The sequence below is a fragment of the Aphelocoma coerulescens genome, chromosome 1A (assembly GCF_041296385.1).
Source record: "Aphelocoma coerulescens isolate FSJ_1873_10779 chromosome 1A, UR_Acoe_1.0, whole genome shotgun sequence".
Classification (NCBI taxonomy): Eukaryota; Metazoa; Chordata; class Aves; order Passeriformes; family Corvidae; genus Aphelocoma; species Aphelocoma coerulescens.
The window spans coordinates 59,898,850-59,918,160 of NC_091014.1; positions in this window are offsets into that span (position 1 = coordinate 59,898,850).

Sequence of the window (19,311 nt, forward strand, 5' to 3'; positions counted from 1 at the left end):
TGACAACCAGACATATATTGTGGAATCTTAGTAATACAGTAAACCACCTCACTGAAATCAGTGAGATTTTTCTCTCTGAGTATTTGAATGATCTGATCTAATTCTATTCTAAAACCAGAATGGGCAATGTTAATCCTTTAGCTCCAGTGGTGGCCACAGATGCCTGGGGCATAGGGCTATAGAAATTAAACACATGATTCTGCTTTGTAAAGATGCCCATATAGTTCCCCTGTAATCTTAAGTAATTGACTCTCCTTAAACTGATATTTTCTAGCTCACACTGCAAACATCTGGTAACCTCAACGAAACATCTACAGTCACTTCAATGCTTTGCAAAGTCTAAAATGCACAAGTATAGGCAAGGTGCTGTTGAATGGTCATGCCATTCACACCACTGAATACATACCAAAAAAAAAAAAGGCACACCTTAAGTAACCTTAAAAAAATTCTGGACACTTACCTAGAAATTCAGTTCCACCCACACAACAAGAATCTGTCTCGTGTTGTAAATGAAAGAAAGACTGAGTTCCCACAGCAAAGGGCTGGCAAAGGGGCTGCATTAAATAGCTGATTTTAGGGAAGTGTTTTGCCTAGGGATTTTTTTGAGAGTATAGGTAAACTGCTAACATGTCCCTTCATTCTGCACAAAAGAGGGTGATTTATACTGATACAAATAAAATTCTATGTTTTATCTACTGTCTAAAACGTGGGATATAAGCACTGGGAGAGATTCCTTTTGTCTACAGCACCTTCTAACAAATCTGTCACTGGTATCATGGTAGGGTGAATCCAGGGAAAACTGCTACATCCCTCATCTGTCCCTACATAGACTGCAGTGGACTTGGAGCTTTTATCTGAACCTCCTTGTCAGCTCAGTGTAACAAGTGGACCAAACCAGATCTCAAAATAAGAGTTTGAAGGAATTTCATAGTTCTGCTTCAAAGCTCATGTTTGCACCCCAAGCCCAGCTCTAAAGCATTAACTACAGCATTCACTACAGATTCAGACAAGCTGTAGTTGATGATTTGCCAAACACTTTCTGAGCAGCTCCAAGACATGATGTTGCATCCTACAGGAACAGAACTCCGTGGTTTTCAGCTCAGAGCTTCTTATTGCTGACAAAATCTAGCCTGTGCCATAGCTCTTTCTAGCCAAGTCTTTCAGAGACACATTTTGCAGAATTTCCTCAGCATTTGCCATAAAACTGCTGTAAAATAGTAATCAGCTCTTACATTATTTATGTATATTCTCTCAACCAAGAACCTAGTCAAGAACTAGCCTGGTTATGAAAGCTCAGTAAAAGCAATATGAAGCTGTCAACCATTTCTGCTGTTTTCAGACGCAAGATGCCTTTTCAAAATTTGCACCAAAAAGTTTCAGGATATCTTTTTTGTAGTGAAATAAATTAATATATGTATGTATTTTTTGAACTTCAGGTTCTATTTTGCACTACTTCTCTGGTCTGACTCGGGCTTATAAAAGAAAATTACCTGGCAACTGTAATTTTAAAATGTCAAATTGTGACTCAGCACTGAATTTCAGGCCAAAATACAACTACACAATCAACTTCCTTTCCACTTAGTTAACTTTACTTTACAACATGGAAAAACATAGATTTCATGGTTCAGTTCTTTCCTGAGGTAGAATTATGTATAGGATTTAAAATTATGAATGAGCTTCAAGATTCCTTCTGGGTTTCTTCCTAGTAAATTATGTTCAAATAAGTCCTCTGATGATGCAATCTGACCTGCCTAGTCTTACATCTCTATCTGAAGCAGAGCAAATACTATTCTGGCCTTCTGTGCTCCCCACTCCTCCTGGACATGAAACTGCAGGGGTGGCCCCTGTGGAGGAGGGAGGTCGGGGCTGTCTTGTGCTGGCCCCAGCCAATTCCAGCTGGCTCTGCTGGGGACCCACCACGTGCCAAAGCAGAGCCCATCAGGCACTTTAGTTGCCTCTGTGAAAAGATACTGGGGACAAGGCAGAAAGTGCTGAATGGGAGAAGACAAACCTGGGAGGGGACACCAGAGGGGACAGGGAGGGAATGTGACAAGGAGAGAAACAAGGGAATGAGAGGACAGCAAGGGAGGAGGAGTTGGAGAGGCCACAACACCAAAGAGATTGTGGCCCACAGACTGACCACAGTGGAGTAGAGGAAATTAGTAAGAAGGAAGCAGCAGTGGAAGAAAAAGGTGAGAAACAAGGAGCAGCAGAGAGAAACCACTATGTCTTGACCCCAAACCCCTGTGCCACTCATTGCCTCACCAAAGGAACTGAGTGTAACCTGTGGAGATAACAAGAGGGGAGGAGATGTATCTGGAGTGCAATTGAGCCTGGGAAAGGGGAAGGAAAAATGTTTTAATGTTTATCTTCTCTGCTTCCCAATACCCAAATCAGCAACTAAATATATTACAGCAGTTAAGTTAAGTTCAATTCCCAAAGTGCACAAGCAGCTGTGTGGGTGTGTGGCTGCTGGCTGGGCAAAGGTCAAGAGAGGAAAGCTAATGGTTTTACCACCACTAAAATGATCCATCTTCCTGAATCAAATTGCTCTATTAGAAAGTTCTCGTTTCAAATGACAGGCTACACAAGAAGGCAGGTCAGCAAAAGGTTTGTTTTCAGAGGAAATGGGAGAGAGCCATACACAGCACAAACACACAGCGAGCAAATGCTGTCTCATAGGGGAGTTTTAAACTCTGCAGCCCATTTGTGCATTGAATAACTGTCCCATCATAAGCTTAGAGCAAGGGCTCAGCCTACCTCTCTGTAAGTGTTCAGAAGAGGCAGGGGAAGGTGCAGCTGAGGACTGAGTGTCAGCTGACATTCACTGCTCACTCCTCAACACATCACCGTGCAGCCAAGGCCAGCAGCCCGACGACCTCTACCAAGAAATATATTAGGGAAGAAAGCCTCCTTTGATTTTTGCATTGGATGGGAGGATGGATTCCAGATAAAGGTTTGAGAAAGAGAAGTTACTGTTCACATCTTAATTTCTCAAACAATTGATGTGCCTGATAACAAAATTTGAGTATCCGTTAGAAACCACAACATCGAGCTCTTCTCCTTCCTCCATGTTTTAAAAATAAACTTCAAACAACAGAATGATTGTTTAAGCTTCAGAATTTTCTTCCATCCCTGCTTGGCATTAAAAGACACCTCACAGTAATGGTACAGTAGAAGCATTTTCACCCCTGAATAAAATCCAGAACTAAATATTGTATTACAGCACTTGTAAAAGAGTTTGAGAAAGCATAAAGATTCTTGCATGAGGCATTGATCAAATATAGAATAAAAAACAGTCTCTCCCTTCCTAAAGGAATATAAACCTTGAAATGGCAAGTTTTCTCACCAGGCATTTGTAGATTTCTTGAAGTTTTTTGACCATCAGGCAATTTGTAACTGCCCAAATAGACCCCTCACAATAGAAGGCACTTCATAAAAAAAAACCATCCTGAATGTGACAGCCACAGAGATTTTCTGTTTCCACACTTGTTCTGGCCCTTGTCAGATGCCTTTGCCACTCCTCTCCTGGCCATGCAGCTCTGTAATAACCTTTGCCATGAATCCTCATGGGTGTAGATTCACAATAATTACACAACCACAGCTGTTGTCTCCCTGAAAGTGGAAAGGTTGAAAGATCACATGCCTGTGCTCACCTCCTGAGTCTAACCATGCTGACCAGTAAACTTTAAAATCTCTGCCATTATGCTCCATTCAAGGCTCGAAAGAAACTGGGAAGTTTCTTGCAGCAAGGATGAAGCCTTTTCTCTGCACAGGAAGAACAGGGATCAACTCAAGGAGAGGTCTCTTCTTTTACACGTAGTGTGCAGTGATAATCCAGGCATGAGTATCTCACAGTGAATGAGTCTGCAGTCTGAACTTCAAATCAGTGCACTGAGAAAAATCCCTAAATTTACATTCCCAGCCCTGGAATACAAAGAAAACTCTCCTTTAAAAAAACCCAACAAAACAACCAAAACCAGACCTCCAAACAAACACAAAAAGGAAATAAATGCAGCTTCGTACTAGTCTAAGTACTATTGTTTACCATGATTTTGGTCAGATAATTTAGCATAGAATACATACAAAAATACCCCAAACAAACTGAAAAGGAACATAAACAAACAAAAAATCCAATTATGGCATCATATCGTATTAGCAAATCAGATTATGAAACTGACTCTAAAAGTCTCCCATTTGTGTTGGAAAAGTTTAGTCTGTACATTAAAACACACAGTTGTTTATTCAAATACCAAAAAAGGAGGATATCTCATCATTTCAAATGCTTCACTTGCCTTACAAATAATTCTACAAATGTCAAACTCTCTGCAATGCAAAATATAGACTTTTATTTTAATTGGTAGAGTTATAGTATCGTTTCCTTAGCTGGTGGAAATTGGTGTAGAGCCACCAAAGCCAAAGGATCGCTGATGATTTCTGCAAACAGAGGTTCTGGCTCAGAGTTGCCACCACTTTTATTTTCACTACAGTAAGGGGAAACCTGCTGTGCCAGCCTTAATGTTGCACAGACTTCCCTGAATTCTTGATTTGTTTTAATTGTCTACCTCATAACTCATTGCAGTTGGTTACCAGAAAGAGTGGCATTTTTGGCATTTTAATTCTCGTAAGAGCTCTTTATAGTTATTTACTGGGCATCGTTTTTTGAAAGAGCTTTGCCCAACTATTCTCTCCAAGTACATCTCATGTGTGAAGCTTTATACCTTAAGAAAGACAAAAGATATTGAAAATGTCTTACCAATTGAATTTTAAGCCTAAAATGAGAGATTATCTCCATCAGACTCATTTCCTTACCATTAAATATGAAACATTTGCATATCACATTGGATTCCCATCTCAATGTGGAATTCAATGTGGATTGTAAATTATGATCCAACCTTAAGATTTATGTATTTGGCTAATATTAGATCTGTAATAAATTTCACTAAGAACCATTGAATAATTGCAGTCATAAAATGATGTATTTGGATAAATTACTGCAGAGGTTAGGTCTAAGCACAGAATTACCTCTTCTAGGGCTTAAAAAGAGAAGAGCAGCAGGGAAGCTGAAGTTGCATGAGTGGGCAGATCAGCTTTTCAATGGAAAACCCACATCTAAAGCCCCCGTTTTACAACTAGACCCAATATTTAGTCCAAATGCTCATGTCAGCAAGGTTTCTCAGGGAGCTTCTTCTTTGGCTTCATCTAACCAAAGGAAGTGAATTTCTGATGGGAAACCCCGTTGAGATAGAAAACCAGAAACCACAACAGAAGCACAAGGAACTAATAACAAAAGTGCATTCGGAAAAAGAACAAGAACCAACCCTATACTAAAAGAAGACTCTGAAGTGAAATATGAACAAATAATTTTGAATTTACAGGTAAAATGAGTACTGTCAAATATTGGGATAAATAAAACTCAATAATACTTCATCAGAAAACTATCAGAGCAAGATGGGAATAATATGAGAGCATTTCATAAAAATAGCAATTGACAAAGGAACGAGCTCTATGCTAGATCTTGTTCTCACCAAGGAGTGGCTGGTGAGGATGTAAAGCTCAGGGGTGGAGAATGGAACAAGAGCAGCCCTGAGGAGAAGGACCTGGGGGTGTTGGTAAACAAGAAGCTCAGCAAGGCCTGGCAATATGTGCATGCAGCCCAGAAATCCAACCATGTCCTAGGCTGCATCTAAAGCAGTGTAGCCAGCAGGTGGAGGGACGAGATTCTGCCCTTCCACTCCGCTCTGGTGAGACCCGCCCCTGCAGCGCTGCATCCTGTTCTGGGATCCCCAGCATAAGAAGGACATGGATGTGGTGGAACAAGCCCAGAGGAGGGACATGAAGACGATCAGAGTGCTGGAGCACCTCTGCTACAAAGACAGGCTGAGAGAGCTGGGGTTATTCAGCCAGGAGAACAAAAGGATCCATGGAGAACTTACAGCACTTTCCTATACCTAAAGGGGCCCTGCAAGCAAGCTGGAGAAGGACCTTTTGCAAGGGTATGGAGTGATAGGACAAGGGAGAATGCCTTTAAACTGAAAGAAGATGGGTTTAGATTCGTTACAAGGAAGAAATTCTTTACTGTGAGGTGGGTGAGACACTGGAACAGGTTGTCCAGAAAAGGTGTGGATGCCCCATCCCTGGAAGTGTTCAGGGCCAGGTTGGATGGGGCTTTGAGCAGCCTGGTCTAGTAGAAGGTGTCCCTGTCCATTGCAAGGGGATTTGAACTAGATCCTCTGTAAGGCCCTTTCCAACCCAAACCATTCTATGACTATGATTAAAAGATGAGCCTGGTAAGGGGTAAAAGTGAAAGTCTTTTCCTGAAAAAGAAAGCAAATATAAAGAAGAACACAGTATTTTAATAACCCTTAATAGTGAAACTGGGGAAGCCAAATATAAACTAACAATTTCCCAAGTAATTGGGCTATTTGTGGAAGAAACACTTTCAGATTTGAGGGTCACTGAAATCACACAGAATTAATTCAACACTCCATTTCAATTCCATTCCCCCTAAATCATAAAGCTGAGAGTTGAAAAATGTTAAGACTAGGTGACAGAGCCTCTTCAACTACAAAGAATGGAAGGAAGCAATTGTGTCTGTTTCTGGAAAAGATGGAAAAAGAGATATATAATAACTGCTGTAGCATCTGCAACCATATTACAATTTAGAAACTCTGCCTTTCCACTGCATAGTCTTATGTCCAGGTCAATAAAAACCAGAGTTTACAATTTAGGTACTGAACTACATGTGCCTTGGTGTCTCCAAAACTCAAAACTTTACTTTCCTTTGAAGCCCTTGGGGGCAGTTTTGTGTCTCAAAATCGAATCAGCACCATGCAGGAAGTAAAAGCACTTTATTAGAAACATGCTGAGATCCCAGCCCCTTCTTTTCTTTCAAAGCCCCACTGGGGAATAGGGCAGTGATGTGCATGACTCTTGAGTTATCACAGTGCTGCCCCAGACAACAGTGATGTGGGTTCAGGTACCTCCTCAGTTTCAGGAGTTTCACCTCACTTTCCCCACCATTCAGGAGAAGGCCCTGAACAACAGACCTGTTTGTTAAATCCAGACTATAGCACATCTTCCTCCAGTCATCAATTGCTCACAGACCTTGTGGCTAACATATTTGCTTTCATTAATTTCTTACTCTAACATTAAAACAAAAAAAGCAGAATAATCACTGATAGCTATTATCAAATCTCAGAATCATTGACTTTAGAGAACCTGCATCAAGGTGTTGGACATAATGATGACAGCTATGACTAAACATATGTAATTGGAAAAAAAGAGTGGACAGAAATTTAAAGGAAAAAAAAGTTATAGACACTGCAGCAGATGAAAAAAAAATCACATTTAAAAGACCTGTAGCAGACATATAGAAGCAAACAGAATAAATGTAATGGAGTTCTAACATTTTTAAGACAAGATACATCCCAAGTTCAGGCAGAAAGACCATGTAAGCCTCTTTTGAACCACTGCATCTGTAGTTGTTGAACAGGAAGAAAAATCAACATTCATTATTAAGTAGGCGCTAAATTATCTTTAAATCCTCTGTAAATTACCAGCAATGGAGGAATATGCCCATAAGAAAAAGCAGTGGAAGTAAATCACAGGGTCAGCCTGGGCTTCCCAAGTCTGTTGGGGATAGAAACAACATGTCACTATTAATGAAAATACTGATATTATGCATTATAAGAATACAACATGCTGTTTTCACTATAAGAATAAAAGCTTTCACCTGAAATGAAATGCAACAATCTGCAGGATTATAGCATAAGGCCTATGAAGTATATTTACTTCGTTTATAACCTTGAAACAGGTAGAAATTGTATGAGACAGTATAAAAGAAATAAATTGCCATTTAAAAAGAGCAGGAAATGTTAAAAGTTTTCTGCACCATCTTTCACAGAAAATGTGTGATTTCATCAGAAGACCAAGAATTAGAAAAACCAACTGTATATTTGCATTAATCTCCTCAAAATTGAAAAGAGAAAACGTTTTGGGCTTTCGACCAAAACATGAAATGCTCCATAGGAATTTTTCTACAGCTATTCCTGCTGCAGGTACTTTTGTCTTAAATAATTAAAAATAGGGTACCCTGACAGGCGGCACCAAATTCTGCCACACGCAACAGGAAGGTCAGATGCCCTTCCCAGGCAGATCCACTGCAAAGCAAATATGCTCTTATTTTTTCTCTTAAAAGGAAAATGTGGAATCACATTTTGACATCACCTCCATGGAAGCTATTACCATACTACATGACTGGTACCACAAAGTTAAGAAAAGGTTTAAGCATGCAACCACCAAAAGCAGGGCTGTTTGAGTCCCTGACAGAATCTCCATTTTCAGGGACAGACATCTACATTTAGTCCCACCAGGGAGTTGGGCAAATATTTCCCACACAGGACTGAGATGGAAAAAAAGTAGTGAAGACTTGAAAACAGGCCATTTGAAATGAAGGAAGCTGTAAGGTTGTGAGGAAGATGGTAATAAACAGTTCTGGGAGGTAAACAGTTGACCAAGTTCACCTGGGAATGCAAAAATATATCTGACCTTACAATCAAAGGCTCTTGAGTAAAAGTAGTTAGAATACAAAAACTATTTACAGCCATTCTCGGTGTTATAATTGTCATGTAACAAAAACCAAACCTAACCAAATCAAACAAAAATCCAGCACATTCTGTCTTTGAAGGAGTAGAATGAGGTCTGATTTCTGCCAGAATTCTAGATTTAAAAAATACACTTTAAGGAACTGCAGAGCAGTAAAGGAAATTCATTAGAAATAGAATTCCTGTCACTACTAAACTCTAAAGATGACTGAAAAACAGCTGTCCCAAGTAATGGGGTTTTATGCTTTGATGAGGCAAACAGTGATGAGGGCATAAAGTGCTATGACTAGCAAATAAATGCTTCCTATATTATCAGGAAAGTGCTGAAGAAGTATTTAGGCTTTGGGGATTTTTACAAACTGATGTTACAGAAATCTTGTATCTTGGTGGTAAGGTAGGAGACATGCCAGTAAAAGAGTTTCCTGGCCTGTAACCTTTTTCGAAAGAGGATTTTCCAAAGCTGAGTGGTCTTTAATTTTAGATTTCAAATGAAACTGTCACAATGGCTTCACACTCTTTTCACTTTCTCTTTGAGGTTCCTGCACTTTGAATTATTGAATTCAACAAAAAAGCAAGAGGCCTGGCAGTTACACCATACCTTGGCCTTAGGTATGTCCTGGAAATGTCCCCCATGCAATTCCCCTAACCCACATCTATGTAATCTCAGTGAGTTTAGCTCCCTCATGTTTTATGGAATGTATCTGCTAAAGGTAAATACAAAAGAACATAAAATTTAAAAACTGAGAAGTGAAATCCTTTACAGCCTAAGACTCCTGACTTGTTATTAAGCTGTTGGGCAGCCTAGTGCTTAATTCAGTCTTACACAAAAATCTTTAATAAGACAGGAGAGGTTTGATTTATAGTGACTTCTTTAAAGATCACTCCAAAGATATTTAGAGCAAGGGACCCAGTTCTAGAAAACATTCAGCTATAATCTTAAACTCACACCTAATCAGAAGCATACTTTAACTTAAAACTGAGCAGGTGCTTAACATGCCTGGACAAGTTGAGCTCCTGATTAATGTGTGGTAAGAGGCAATGCTTTGCATTATAGCTCCCCAAAATGATGTCAAACACCTTCCAGAAACAAATATAAATAGGATTCCAGAGAATGCAGCCTGCAAGTTACATCGTTAACACAATGCCTCACAGGAGAATGACAAACATTCCCCATCAATCTTCAAATCAAATGGTATTTTTCACCTGTCTGCCATACTTATCTCATTTTAAGCCAAGCTCACGTGCAAAATACGTGTTGAACAACTTTCAGATTCAGGGAATATAGCGACTACTCAGTTAAATTAAGTGTGACAGTAGCATTACATATTTCATATGCAAACCCTAAGAGATCAAACTTTACTCCATCCCTTGTCAGGGAGTTATAACAACATGGGGGATAAGGTTGATTCTAAATATATGTTGAAAAGGTCTGTAAGCACAAATAATGACAGAAATAACTGAGTAGATGTTACATTTTTATGCCACTGTGTGTCTCATGTTGAACATTTGTTCAACAGTGTTAACTGAAACACATGGCAAGCAGAATGGCCTTGGCCTTAAAAAACACCTTTAGGACTCTCTATTTATGCTGCTTCTTGGAGGCACAAAGTGTCACAGTTACAGGAGAGTTAAAGAAACGCTAAAGAAGTGGGTTTGGGTTCCAGTTCAAGAACCGTCTTTTTCCTGCTCTTTCAGATCAACTTCTACTGACACCTGGAAAGCACTGAAACTTCACAGGATGAGTAGCTGCTTGACTGGAACACAGGCACAAGAAGGGATAAATTTGGGAGGAAGCAGTGCCAGAGCAGTACCAGAGATTGCTGTGTAGGACACCAGGTGAGAAGCAAGAAGGAAACTGTGATTGATAATGGGAAGAGCAGAAGAGGCTGGGAATTAAGACTGAGAGCTGGAGGTCATCGTAGTTGCAAGATGATTGCACAAACACTGCCTCTGAACTCCAGTGTGCTCAGTGGAATCATGGGGAGAAGTGCCAGAAAGAGATATAACCAGGATTTATGGAAAGAGTATTTGAACCTGTTTGACAAGAAGATAAAAAGAAGGCTGAGATTCATATGAGAATCTGCACTAATTTTGTGAGACCTGGCTGAAGAGCGTAGGATTGGACCAACATATCTTGGATTGAGGGGGGAAAGAAGAAAAGTGGAAAGGGAAGACTGAGTTTTCAGAGATAAGGGAAGGAGGGAACAAACTTGGGGAATGGAGGGGGAAGGATCAATGTCATCTTCCCACTCCCAAACTCCCAAGACTACAGTGGAGGCCAAGATTTCACCTGGACTGGGAATGCTTCCCTGCTGCAGCAAATCTTGGTGAAGCTCTCCAGTGAAGCAAGAGGATAACAACCTGTCATTGCCATCAGCTGAGCAGTTAACTCAAATGGTGGAGATGCAGGTGGCAGACTGAAGGGAATTTTTTTCTATGCCAGGCTTTTTCTAAATGTTATTTTTGTTAATTGAGACATCTGAAAGTGAGGCATGAGGGGTCCTCTTCCAGGAGAATATGGGAGCATTCCAAAGGCAGAAAACATAAAATCAAAACATAATCATCTCCCTTTCCTCCTCCATGAGTGTATATTTTAACATTTTCCTCTGAAGGCCCCTATTTTTTAATGTGCATGGAATAAATTTTGCTCTATCAGTGAGGTAGGACTGCTCAGTAAATGAGACTTTCACGTGCAGAAACCCTGTTGCATCTGTTGCAGAAGTTATAAACTGTTTAGTGAACAAGGAAGAGAGAAGATGCTCTCAAAGTTAAAGTCGCTGAAGACTACCCTGGAGAAGTGGGTTTGGGTTCTGAGCCTGTCTCTACCACAGAGTTCCCAAATGATGTGAGGCAAGTCCCTTCGAGCAAACTTTCACAGGTGGTCCCTTACTGTATGTTCCTCATTTTTGGGACTTCTGACTTGAGACCCCAGTATCAGATTTGCAGAAATGCTGAGCAGGACCAGCTGCAAATGTAGTTACTGAGCACTGGCCTGACCCCACAAACTGCCCACAAATGCTGAACTCTCCAAAACAGGAGTTCTTGGGTATCATAGATCAAATACACAAAATTAGTGGGTATTTTCCAATTTAATCTCATTGTGCCATCATCCCTGTAAAGCAGGGATAAAAAACTATCTTCACATCACAATGCTCTTATAAATGTCTTAGTCCTTATGTAGCATTCACATGTTTTAATGGACAAAGCATAAAAAAAAAATCTACAAAGAGGTTAACAATTCTCTCTTGAAAGTGGTGTCTGACCATGCAGTGAATAAGGCCTGGGGGTGCAATCAGGTTTGAAATCCCACTGGCTAATTAGTCACTAAGAGAGCACTACTCATTTATGTACTGAATGAAAGAAAGCCTCGTAGCAGAAACTGCTGGTGAACGTGTCATAACAGTGCCATAACACTTGTACTCAGTGAGGAAAAATTAAAGCTATACCAGTCAACTTAATTCGGCCATGTTGTAATTAACTTTTGATCACTTTATTTGCAATTTTTAAAGGAGATGTCACTGTGTGCACAGACAGGACTGCTGCGATTTTTTTTACTAGTTTGTTACTGTAGAATATAGTTTCATCTTCCTTTAAAAAAAAAGTCAAGGACTTCACCAGAGGTGCTTTAAAAGCAGCAGTATTTTTTCCTATAATGTTTTGAAGATTTTTGAGTCTGATAGATGTATTCATATAAAACATTTAAAAAATTGTAACTAGCTAAAAATTCCTCTCCCTCAGTTCTCAGATATTCAGTGCTCATCTCTAAAAATGACTAATACAACAAAATCTCGGAATAATTAGAGGCAAAAAGCACATACAGCATAATCCAGAAAGCTGTAGGAAGGGGAATCTCTGAGAGTGTTTGGAGCTCAGACGCAAAGATTGCTAGTGTTCCATTTGTGAAGTGGTCTGGGCTGAGCTTGTAAATAAATTTCCCTCAGCAGCACCATGTGAGGAATCAGGATTAAACAGCCTCTTGTCTTCATAGAAACTCCTGCTAGGTATGGGATGCTGTGGGAGCTTGAAAGGTGCCCATGGCTAAGAAGCCAGAGAGTTCTCTGCTCACCATATTCCATGTTTTCATTCATTTTCAGCAGCCCCATGCCTTCTAACACAAGCATGACATAAAAATCTTAATATGTGTAGTGCAAAACCAATCAGTTTATATACAGATGAGGAAAGAGAGAAATAAGGTGTTGTTTTTTTTTTTATGAGCAAAATTGAAAGCAGAAAAAAGCAGATTTTTCCTCTGTGTATAATTTCAGAGTAATCAGACTGTCTATTACTCACTGCTATGTACCTACAGTTAAATATTAAGCATCAGTGATAATAAATCCCACAAGCGGCCTGTCAGAGTTCTTTTTTTTTTTTACTATTTCAAAGTACAAAGACTGATGAAAAAAACATTTGCTTGAGAAAATTACACAGACCAGTAATAACTTGGAAACTGAAAGGCACCAAATGAAAGGAAAATAAGCCTGGAAAAACGTCAGCAGCTTTGATTAAAATAATATCTGTTGCAAGTACGGAATTCCCATGAGAATGCTAGGAAACAATTGTAAATCTACTTTTAGAAGACTTATATGACTCAATGCTTATTGCAAATAAGTTCCTCTTTTTTTAATAGAGCTTGAAACTTGCTAACATACAGTAGCACAATCCTTGCAGAACAAAAGCAGTATTTTAACATGCTACATTTCAGCAGACATACCACTTTTATTTTAAGACGCTTTTGAAGGTGTAAATGCAATTGTCACGCCAAAAATATACAGAATGTATTTTTATACAGAAATTATAAAGGATTACATAGGCAGATTGCCCTAGTGTGGCAAGAGGGCTAAAAAAAGGACTAAAAGCAATTTAGCTGATAACCATGCTTGCTCTAGGTCCATGTAGAACATTTGCCTTGCACAGATCAACCACAGATAATTCATATTGGCAAGGCTATCTTGTTGGTTGGAATAGGTACCCAGGAAAAAACCCTCTCTCATGTGTCATGATTTAACTGAAGAACCAAAAATGCAGCAGACTCCTCTGAAATGATGCTTTTTTCTACACCAGCAGTGAACTGTGTGTTACAGAGCATATTGGCTTTGGTCCTACTTGAAGTATTTTTCTGCAGAAAGCCCTTTATCTGATGCATATCTCTGAATAAACTCCCATTTCACTGCTACACTTCCAGTTAAACCATACACTCTTCAGTATAATATGCAAGCGAGGTCCCCCTTTACCAAGCATCTGTTCTAGTTGTGAGTCGAGGCAGGTGTTTAAGATAACATGAACATGTTAGTTGTACATCTTAGTACACTGTTGCAAGAAGCTTTTGAAAGCACCTGATTGTTGCTTGCTTTTGATGGGATCCTTTGTTCCTTTTGTTTATTTCCTGCCACCATAAGTAGCTGCTACTGATCTCCAAATCAATCCCTGTGACATCCTAGGTGATGTGTCAGTGCATGAACATTTGTGAATTTAGACAGTGAACACAGAGAGAAGAAAATTAACTCACAGAAGAAAAAGTCACAAGAAAACTTTGGAGTTTTCACTGAAATGAGGAAGTTTCAATGAAAAGTAGGCACTAGCAGCTGGAAAATAAAGCTACAAGTTTCTGATTTCTTGCAAAAGTGGTTTTAAGGTTTTGTTTGTTTGTTTTTTTTTAATATTTGCTTTCAGTCTTTCCCTTATGCAGCTGGCTGCCATCTTCAAAGGCTTTGGGAAACATACCCACTCCTTTTGAAAGATATTGTCTTCTCCTATGGTGACAATGATCCTGCTTTTTCCTTGGTGTGCTCAGACACTCCAGGTCTCACACTTGTTACAAAGTGCTGAAGAGCTTTCTGAGGCTCAGGGTGTCTGTGGATTATACTGTGGACATTTCTGAAACAGATGTCTAAAACCTTAGCTGCTTGTGATTATGAATGGCTAGAATTGAGGATCCATTTGATCCCTTCAGCCTCGTGTTCCCCATCAGTTTAACCTTATAAAAATAACAATCATCTAGCCTTAAAATAGCAAGGCTTTTTTGAGCTACTGTGTGGAGACATCGCATATTCATTCCTAAGTATTTCATGTTGTCACGAACATACCTCTTCATAGAGCTGATAGAGGTAAGTCCTTATCAATAGAATTTCATATTTTGTCTAAGACAGGATGGAACACCGCATGATGAGGCCAACTTCTGTATTGTTGCTGAGTGCAGTGCAGAATAAAATGTGACAGGATTCAGTAACTGTCCTGGTTCCTGACAAGTTACTTTTCTTTTTATTCACAAGAAACTTAGAAAAAGTGCTGAGTTTTGAAAGGACCTTTTAACTGTTAGATCTGCTAATTTAAATGCATGCATGCTAAGCAAATCATCGTGATACAAAGATAAGTGGTTTGGTGGCAACTCCTACATTAAAGAAAATAGAATTGCTGTTCACTATCTGCCAAGAGAGGTCACTCCCATCTGAAAGTAGAATGCTTAAAGGAAGAATTTACAGACACACTGAGATTCAGTATGTTAGAACAGTAGATAATATAGACAGTGGATAATACTGTGGCAAATGCAGGCAAAACTGTGAGAGCAGCAATAGGCTTCCTGACTTTGGCCTTCTCCCTTTGCTTCTTCCATTTTCATGTTTCAATGAACTTTGTGTCTTTTGGTTAGTTCCCACGCTTTCCCCCTCCACCTGGCACGAGTTTCACCTTGAATTTCCATTCTATATTTAGAGAAAAAGGAACATGAAAACTTAGCTTAAATCAATGGACTTGGTTCCCCCACCCCCCTCACAATCATGACGTTTTCCCCATCCTTTAAAGGAATTACTTTGTGGTATGAAATTGGTCGTGACAAGACATTAGGACAAAATCACACAGAGCCACTTGCTGAGGGTATTCTATATAGCTGTAATCAGCATATGTGTTACCATTGTCACAGGGAATTGGTGAATCAGAACACTACTGCTCAGAATATGGTTCATTTACTGCTCATTTGAGGATCACTCTAGTTTTAAAGGAGCTTCTAAGGCGGTTTCTGAAAGGTGGAGGAAGCCAGTGTACACCATGATGGGTGTGTGTGAATATATTACCTTTTTGAGGGTATGAAACAGAACAAAAGCCTAAGGCTTATGCAATAAACAGACATTTACACTGGCACCAAGTAATAAAATGTTCAGCAGAATAAGACTAGGAGTGTGCCAATGACAAATACCAGCATCATTAACTATACTGTGAATTTTCAGCCCCAAATTATTTTTATTTTCACAAGCAAGACCGCTTGAAACATACTTATGCAACAAACCAAACTATACACAATACAGTTTCTTCCATGTTATATTAGGCTGGTTTATTCTTATAAAACAGACAGCTTGTCGTAGATCCTGTCCAAACTATACTGTTTGCATGAGAAAATATATGTTTATATTTGTATCCTGAGGCAAGAGCAAAAAATGAAGATTTATCCTGCTCTTTGCAGAGGCTGCAGGATCCGTGGGACAGCCAACAGCCCCACAGTCTGGTGCTACTCACATACTGCAACAGAACGGAGTTTCCTGTTTCTTGCTTTCAAGTTGTGGGTGCACATGTTACCTGTTGGATGGTTGATTTTTAGGCTAGCATGTCACTAGGAAACTCTTGGGATTGCAGCTGTAAGCTCAATATGCTGTTAATTAGTACAGATTTCAGAAATACGAGTCATAAGTGAATTAATTAGAGAAGTACATAGAAATAATATAACAGGTTGATGGGACTGATTCCAAGTGTACAAGCCCAAAGACTGCATGGTCCTCAGACAAAATGATCAAAACAATTCTGAGCAAAGAACAAATTAAACATTTAATCCCAACATATCAACCCTTTGGGACAAAATTCTACTGATTGTGACCAAGGTGGACAGGCCACCTATACTTAACCCAGAAGAGGAACATATATAAATTACCTATGTTTGACAAACAGCAAATACAAGCCATTATAAACCATCCAGTTGCAGACAAAATTATGGAAAATTTAGACAAGTGTTCAACCACGTTGTCAGACCATCACTGGGACAACAATTAACTCTCAAATGTGTGTTTAAATATAGGTTGAGAGGCAACCAAAAACATCTGCAAGCAAACATATCACACTTCTGTCTTCTTGTGAGCATTTTCCTTACATCCATATATCCTTATATTCCATGACACACTATACAAAGCTAGGAGCTTCACCATGCTAGGGAGGAGAAAAACTGAAACATGTGAATGGAGTGGGAAGTGGAGACACCATGCATTATAATAACTATGGATGCTTTAAAGATGCATACAAAAATTCAGAGGAAAATCATTATTACATTTTGAAGATTGATGCAAGATTAAGAAATTATGCCACAGTTCAAATTAACACAATTATCCATAAACTGTTCCTAAAAATAAAGATATTACTCTAATGACTGACGTCTGAAAATTTCTAGAGTAAAGTTTTCACCGCGCAATACATCAGATGTTAACAAAGGTGGCTCACTGAAATTGAAGTACCTGGAGTCCCACAATTATTAAAACCCCATGTGCTCTGAGTTCAGCATCTGTTCAGAAATCATAGGAACTGCTTAGAGGGAGCTTATTTCAGGACCAATGCACACAGCAGTCATTACCTGTAGGCAGAAGAGCTCATTTGCAATTATGCTACAATGACATTTAGGAAAACAGCCTTACCTTTAATTACAGTATTTGAGAGGTGAAGAGGAGTCACTTGCCTTAGGTGCCCTTCATGTCTAATGTAACTTTCATACATAGGAGGCACTTAATTTTACAAATGAAAATTGATTTTTCTGTAAGCAGAAAATTCTTCTTCTGAAGAAGAAAGTACAATTTTGCCTATATATAATTCATAGGTGGGGAAGTTCTATCAAATCAAAGGGGTACTTTTATTCTTCCTGAGGAACATGGCACAAAACAAACTACAAGAAACTTGTGTGAGAAAGAATAAGCTATGATTTACTTTGGGTACGAATTCAGGGATGGGAAGGTGCTGTAATTCAAAGGCAGCTCTGCAAACCTTCTCCCTGCATCATCACTGCCTGTTTTCCTAGTTTTACTTTTGTTCTCCTGAAAAGAGACAGAATGATAGCTCTACTCCAGAGCCTCAAAAAACTCACTCAAGAGTTCCTTCAAAGCAGGAACAGCCATGTGAACTTCCCTGTGATACACACACCAACACTTTGGAGTGAATTGTAATGGTGTAAAGCTACCTGAAAACATCCCTCCAAACCATATCTTACACTGCACTTCTTTCTTGGTACTCCTCTCTATATAATGTTGACATTGGCGTAGTCATTCATATAAATTTTATCCCAAAAAATGCCATATTTCTGCCAAATGAGTGGGTTTTTTCAGATGCATGAGGAAAGAAAGTGTGAAAGGGAGATACAGTTGAAACAGCCAGCTGGACAGCACAGTGATGCTGGGACAGGTCTTTAAGATGTAAAAAGTTGGGAGCTAATTTGATAGGATGGATTTTGGGCACTGGACAGAAAAAGTAAATGGATGCATAGTGGGGAGAATGAGAGTTGTTGAGTACAATCCTGCTTCAATGCTTTTTATGCTAAAGGGTTCCCTGAGTTTTGGTTCAGTCAATATAGCTTATTACTGCAATCCTAAACCCTAGGGTGTATTACCGTGTCCCGCAGCCATAGGGAGGAGGAGGAGAGAAGATCCAGCAGGCAGGAATTGTGCAGCAAGATTGATTTATTTAATTATTTTACAAACTCTTTTATAGACTTTTTTCTTCATAGTCTAATTGGACAAAGGACCAGCCACCCCTTGGGGGTGATTAGCTAAAATCCTAAAACATCCATTGTCAAAATATTTTTCTACTGTACTATAAACAAGGCTGCAGGTGTTTGCTTGTTTACAGAACTTTGCTACCTCTTCTGTGAGAGAGAAAAGTCTCTCACGGACTTAGAAAATAGCAAGAAAATCCTTGCCAGCAGCATTTTTGTATCCACTATAGCTCCTACTGACGGAGCAGTATACAGTATCTGTTGCGGTGGCTAAGTTCACTTTACACCGCCCAAGTTACCCTAAAACTGATCTCTCCCTACAACACTGCGCTAGCAAGTTCTCCCTTTGTCTAGATTCTGCTGGTCACTGGCCCTCTCCCCCCCCATCCCTTTTGCCATTGGCCCCCGTTTTGTCACTCAACCTTGCCTCTGCCCCTTAGCCCTCAGACTATTGGTTTTGGATGCTCTGCCTGCCTTTGGGAGTTTTCGGGAGAAAACCGGCGCAGTGCAGAGATTAATTCTCCTGTTGTGAGACTCTGCAAGGCTCTCTTTACCATCAATTTCTTAACTCCTTTTCAGAACCCATCCCCTCTGTATTCCAACACTTTACCAATTCAACACAGGCTAAATTAAAAGAACAGCCACCAGTGTTGGTCAAGGATCCAGAGAGCTGTCAAATTCAGGGACCCTTTCTACTCATCACCTGGGGAAGGGGATATGCTTATGTTTCCACTCCAGCAGGTTTGAAGTGGGTGCTGGGAAAGAATATCAAACCCTACCTTGGATCATTGACAACAGCTCCTGAGAACATGAGAAAAAACACAGATAACCCCTTGGCATGGGCGTTCAGTCCTTGGTTCTTCATGCCTCTGTACCTTTCAGGTGTGTTGTCATTAAACACCTCGGAATTGCACGCAGAGAACCCCTCTCGCCTCTTTGTCTCTGGTTCGTGCACAGACTGTGTGTGTGAGC